Below are 6,594 nucleotides of genomic sequence, written 5' to 3'. Positions count from 1 at the left end.
ACAAATACAAAAATGTCTTGGCCAAATCAAATGCACTTTATTTGAAGCTGTGGTAAACATACAGGCAGCCCAAGTGAACTGAGCTGAGAGGAAGCCACCAGGTGGTTTCTCAATTCAGCTAAATATACCCACGACTTTCAAGGAAGGCGTAGCTGAAGAGAGAAAACCAGCTTGAACCTTCTTTCACTCAAAATAGTCAGAAGACAGAATTTGAATACCTAGGGGTTTTTTTATACTTTCTGTATAAGCTGTGACATTCTGGGGTTTAACTCTAACTCAAGGGTGGCTAATCTGTAGCCCTCCAGAAAGTAACAACTCCCATCATTGGCTGGAGATTATGGTTTTGGGAGTCCAACAACATATGGAGAGCCACACGTTCCCCACCCACCGTTCTAAGTGTTTGGCTCAAATGCCAATTTCACTTGACTGCCTTTACTTGGAAACAAAGAAATTTATACTGGCTTTATTTCAAGTGTTCACAATGAACAGCAAGGTGAAGTATGAACAATTTTTGTGGTCCGAGTAACAATTTTACTATTCTATTACAGTCTTTTTACTGCAAACTATGTTACTCACCAACACCAAATTTCCTGTTACATTCACCCACACACAGAAAAGCTGAGCAAACTTATAGCAGTTTTGACAAAATAGGCAGTACATCTTGTTTTTGGAAATTCACAATGTCCTTCACTAGAGAAAATTCAATGGTTGTCCTGGGTTCTGGAACTGGGTTCACTGCATGGAAAGAACTCATTTGCATTAATTACACGCTATGTGCCATTCATGGCATGGAAGGAATTGTGCCCACTTAGGGGCACACTGCTGGCCCTTATTGTTGGAACACCAACTTCAGAAACGTGTTTCCCAAACTATAGCTTCCGCTTTTCTGATTATCCAAATCAGATTGCAAGGAGGACAGACACAACTATTTGGAAGAGCATCTTGTAAATACCTTTGAAGTACTACCTGTGGAGGTGAATGCTTATGAGTAACTTGCAAATGTGACATGAATTATTGTGGATGCACTGCAGCAATGACAGCATGCTGGATTGTGAAGCACTTCTCTTGCACCTAACTTAGTAACTCTTTTCCCAAAGCATTAGAAAACCAATCAGATGTCTAAAAATTTCATGAGCTAGAGATTTGTCCCAAGGCCATCTTGCATTGCTCCTGGGCACAGATCACACTCCCGAGTATGAACATATCGCCATATATCTGCTTATGCATCTTTTTGGAAGTCACTTTGTCACTGTGCCGTTTCTCTCCAAAAACATTGTAGGGAAGCCCAGAGAAGCAACTAAACTTCTCCCTATTTCACCTATAGTTACCAGCTCTCCAAAATATAACGGTATATTACTTTTTCTGAATATGGCCATTTTTGCATAATGGCTATAAGTTCACCAAGATACAAGCCTATCTTGTGGAAATTGAACATCTTGCCTTGATGATCTGGGTGTCCTTGGTTATGGGCTAAGATAAATGGCAATGAAACAGGATGACTGAAGCACATAAAGCAATGGTGGTAGTAACACCCTGTGGCTGAAGTCAAGTCCATTATGCAGTTTATCCAAATCTGGATGTTTCCCCCACCCATCAGCACACTTCTCAGTCAGTATGTAACTTCAAGAGTTCCACTTCACCAAATGGGTTTTTTCGGTATGAACATTCACATGAGCTGTGTCTGTCAGTCTCCACAAAAGCAGTTGTGTATCTTAGAATCAGAATCTTGAGTGAACTGGTTTTTTTCTTGGCTGATGTTTTTGGGTTGTACCTGATGATTCTGTCACACAAACTAAGTGTATTCCTTTTATATCTAGCAGAATTCAAGACTTCTGTGTTTGAAATACTAATCATTTTTGGACTTACTGAAATTCCTCAAGGGTTTCTACTCTTCGTGTAACACTTAAAATAATCGATTCTTATTCAGCTGTACTTCTCCACTGTACTAGAATTGCTGCCTCTACAAATAAATAATACCATCATTAGCACCTGGTACATAACATAGTATTTATGGGAATATGGTGCTTTTAGTTAAACACCTGCCACTTTTCAATACAGTGGCTCCTCCTCCCCAAGCTGGGTATATTGGGATTTTCCATGTGGTTATCACAGCTATCAAAGGAGCAGATCCTATCATTTTGACTTTTAATTCTAAGTGAAGAACTAACTTCACTCAGCTAATGGGCAAATTTCAAGATCATGATTGTGCTAATGATGACTATCAAATTTCATGCCAGGTATTACTGTATTTCTGTTGTGTTCACCAAGTCCACAAACAAGCTGAAGTAGTTTTGGTCACCAAGCTAGTAATGAAGGAGAACAGGTTGATCTAATTATTTAGGCTTCAGGATTCATAAACAGTTGAAACTGCCAATAATACCACCTACAACAGACCAATCCAAGTCAAACATTTTTGGGGGCACAGTGGGCCTGTAACAAACAAAGTTAAAAGCAAAAGGTTATAAAATGGTTAGTAATCAAATGGGGGGAGGGTGAAATAAAAGAACTATTCTGACAATAAGTATGGATGGTGTCAGAAGAGTTCATTACCAAATTTACCAGTTTCTTCTTTTATTTCACCCTCCCCTCAAACATCCCAGTGTGAAGCAAATTTTGTAAGGAGGAAATGTCATGCAAGCCACTGTTTGTCTAACACTTGAAGGGAAGCTGGGTTTGACACTGTCAAGGCTGCATCCTCCTGAAACATTAGTCTTCAAATAGATCTACTTACAATTTCAAAATCTACCAAAAAAAACCCATGTTAAATGTTACTTCCTACAGTGTTTTAAAACTTGTTTTCTGTTCGATACCATGGAAAAGCAAACAGCACACTTTTTAAGAATTCCCCATTATTGTATGCTTTTTAAAAAATTCCCTTCAGAGCTGTAACTACAGCAGATAACTTTAGCAACAAAATAAAGTTATGTAAGCAACTGGGCTTCACCCTCAGCTATAGCTTATATATTTTAGATTAATATCCCCAAATAGTCCTAACACTGGGGGCGGGGGAGGCCAAATGTTCAGGTGTCTGTTTTTAAATGTTACCACTGTAAAACCAAAACAATCCAAGATCCACCTATTGATGGTTAGGATTAATAATGCAGTTCAGCAACAAGTACATGCAGCACAACCCAATAATATTTAGAACTAGAAGAATGTAGGTTCTTCTTTTTTTAAGAGCACACAAGTTCCAGCCCTTGCTAATGATTAGTTAACAGCATTAAAAAAAAGTCAGGTTACATCCAGATATGGTCAAATATGTCCAGTCTGATGGGTTAGGAATGTGCCCTGTCACTTTAGGTTGCACCAAGTCATGTGTTTTCTTCAAAAAGAGTGTAGCTAAGAAGGTCTATCCTGTTACATTCAGCCTCTCCTTCGCCACCGTCATCCTTGGGACCTAAAATGGAGATCAGAAATCTCCCTGCAAGGGGAGGGAGATCAGGACCTTCATCCATTCGTTTCACAGAAAGGCAGCTGCGCTACACTAAAACAACCATGCTATCATCGATGACCAACTTCCTCCTTGCATCCCCAACACGGACTACGTGGAAGTGTGTCATATTTTCCCTTGCAATGGGGCAGGGTGGGTGGGTGGCTGTCTGGCAATCCGGAAAACACTGAAGGATGGAGTCACTCTGCGCCACCACCAGCTGGCAAGAAGAGAGAGGCCTTCATGCGGGTCGCACAAGCCGGTTAGCAAAGTGGATCCCCACCCGTGGGCAGGATTCCTAAATGCAGGGGGGGGGTCAGACTAGAGGACCCTCGGGACCCCTTCCAACACGGCCTTGTTTTACAGAACTGCAAACTGAGCCGAGCTACCTCCCTAGCAAAAAGAAAAGAAAGGGGGGGGAGTGTTTTACTCCGGAGTCCCAACAGTTCCTCCGCATTCTCAGTCCCGCGAACGCAACGGGCTTCTCCCCCCCCCCCCTCGCCGCCTTTAAGCCGCCGCGGGCGTCACGCGCTCCGCCTCCCCCTCCCCCCCCGCGCGTGGAAAAAAAAAGGGGGGAGCGAGAACTTTCCCTGGCAGAAGCGGCGGCTGTGGGGGGGGGGAGGGGAGGTCCCTGTCAAAACAGTCGACGAGGGAGGAAGAAAAGACGCTTCGCTGAACAGCTGCTCGACGCGGGCGGGGGGGAGGGGGCGTGTATTTGAAAAGAGGAAGGCAACCGCCCCGGCCGCACGGAAAGGGACTCCTTTCTCCCCCCCCCCTCACATCCCTGTCAAGCCGAAGAGCCACGGACGCCGCCGCCGCCGCCGCCTCCTCCTTCTCCTCAGCCAGCTTGGTCCTCGGCCAAGCCCCACACAAGAATGCAACGCGGTCACGTGACCCCCGGCGGACGTGCGGCTCCCTTCCCTCTCCAGGGACACCTCGCGCCATCTTGGACTGACGCAGTTACAGCTGCCGACGAGGCGCCGCCGAGCAGCGGACCTTCCTCCGAGCCCCGGACGCCGCCGCCGCCGCCGCCACCCCGGCTCGGTCGAGGGGAGGGCGGGAGGGCGCGGTGGCCCGACCCCCGCTGTCCTTCCGCCCCCTCGGCCGCGCCGTCCCTCCGGAGAAGCCTCGGCCCCCTCTCCTCACCCACCGCGGCTGCTATCATGGCGCCCGTTTTCTCCCTTTGCACCAGCCACCCCCGACAGCTCCCCGAGCCCTGCCCAGCAGCTGCGTCTGCCCCTGCTGCAGGATGATGTCAGCGGCGGCCAATCGGAGCGCGGCTCCGAGGCCCGTCCGCAGAGCTGATTGGCTGCGCGACCGCTCCCCACCCTCCCCCCGACTCAGTGCGCTCTCCGCGGTTCGCTGCGGAGAAACGGCCCAAGACAGGAAGGGGGAGGGGAGGGAAGAAGGGCAGAGGGAGGAGGGAGGAGGGAGGAGAACAACCACCTCGCGGCGCGACAATCACCAACCGCCCCGAGACGGCAGTCGCCATTTCGTATTACAACAGGCGGAACCCCCAAGCGAGCAGCCCCACCAAGCGTCCTAGAAAGGGAGAGAGAGAAATAGATAGACATCGGGATTAGACAAGGGGGCGGTGATAATAATAATAATAATAATAAAAAACAATAAGCACATCCACACACTCCACCATGGTCACAAGACATTTAATCGCCCTCCCTTTCTCACCCCTCTGTGCCCCATGGCGGCCGCCTTCTGTGGGGTCCAGTCGGGCAGCCATTCCCACCTCAGCTGCTGCTTCCTCCTCCTCCTCCCGGGAGCGAGCTCCTCTTATCTAAGCCTGTTCCTCTAACTCCCTCCTTCTGCCACTCGATGGTCTCGGCTCCATCAAGGCAGGGCAAGAGCTGCCAGCCCGGCTTTTATCTGGTGCCCCGAGCTTGCGCACTGAAGGAGGCTCACTCAGCCCCTGGTGGGCGGCCGGCGAAAACCCCAGCCTTGCCTGCCTGCCTGCCTGCCTGCCTGCCTTCCCCTCCCTCGCTCGGCTCCCGCCGGAGGGGCTGCGAGCAGGCGGGCCGGGAAGCCGGCGGCTGGCGGGGAAGGAAGGCGCTCGGCACTGACGGGGAGGCCGCCCTAGCTGCTTGCCGCCAGCAAAATGGGGGACGGGACGGGGACGAGCTGCGGGACTCTTCTCTCGCTGACAGGTGTCCCGAGATCTCCAGAGAAGGGCCATTCCCTCCGCTGCAGTAATCGTTTGGAGGAAGCGGATCCGACCCTTCGCTCGCACCTGTCCGAGGGGGAAAACCAGAAAAAGAATCCCTCATCCGATGCCACGAGTCGCAGCTGCCCGAGACGAGCCTCTCCGCGGCCGCCGAGCTGCAACCCTGAACCCCTTGGCCTAGAAAAGAAACGCAGTCGATCGCGGCTCCCTCCCTGGCCGCCCAAACGCTAAAGGGACGCGTTTCTGCCAGCTGCTGAAAAGGACTGGTTTTCACGTCTGAAGTCTTATACGCGTGCAAAAGGACTAGTTTTCACGTCTGAAGTCCAATGTACGGCTTACACGCGTGCACAAACCCAGAGCCATGCCAGTGGTCCCGAGATGACACTTTGCACGTTGCTCACCGAGGCCCAGTTTGTTTTTATAGATCCTGAACGTGAACTCTTAAAACATACATAGACGGTGGGGGCTGCGACCCGTCAGTCTTCCTTAGGAAATCCTCACTTGCTTCGGGCAACTTCCTCCGTTCCCTCCCCGCCTGTCAGAGCTGAAAGCCTTGCCAGGCCGCCCTGAATCCGAACCCAAACGACTCCCCCTGCCCCCGTCCCACCCCCCCCCCGACCCTCCTTTCCTCCCTGCGCGCTGCCCCATTCGCGCTCCCGTCGCCTCGCTTTATTAAGGAAACACACACACACACACACATTGCGAAAATGGACCCGGCGGGCGAGGGGGCGTCTTGCGCTGCCGGGCACCAACGGAACTCCAGCCCACAAGCAAAATGGCGGCTGTTTGGCTTCGCCCTGGTAACCCTGCCCCTGCCAGGCGGGACGGGTGAACCCCGTGCTGCGGGAGGAAGGGGGGGGGAGTGAGGCGACGCCATTTTCCCAGAGAGAGAGAGAGAGGCAGTGACATAGGAGGGAGCGTAGGCGGCTGCGAGGAGGGAGACGGGAGCAGCAGCAGCAGCGGCGGCCGCGGCAGCAGCAGCAGCAGC

General features: G+C 50.7%; 1 long non-coding RNA gene across 6 annotated transcripts; it reads right to left on the bottom strand.

Annotated features, from left to right (window-relative positions):
* Positions 1-448: 448 nt before the first annotated feature.
* LOC309351491 lies at positions 449-6,326 on the bottom strand. Of its 6 annotated transcripts, none has more exons than XR_014160853.1 (2): positions 6,305-6,326; positions 449-1,960 (listed from the first exon to the last, which is right to left on the bottom strand). It is a non-coding gene; the product is annotated as an uncharacterized lncRNA (long non-coding RNA). The 6 variants fall into 6 exon arrangements; XR_014160854.1 differs by lacking the exon at positions 6,305-6,326 and adding an exon at positions 6,059-6,278; XR_014160855.1 differs by lacking the exon at positions 6,305-6,326 and adding an exon at positions 5,175-5,733.
* Positions 6,327-6,594: the final 268 nt, after the last annotated feature.

This window comes from Podarcis erhardii, assembly GCF_964252035.2.
Source record: "Podarcis erhardii genome assembly, chromosome: 10".
NCBI lineage: Eukaryota > Metazoa > Chordata > Lepidosauria > Squamata > Lacertidae > Podarcis > Podarcis erhardii.
The sequence above is the reverse complement of the archived record's forward strand: the minus strand, read 5'-3'. Positions and strand labels throughout refer to the sequence as shown.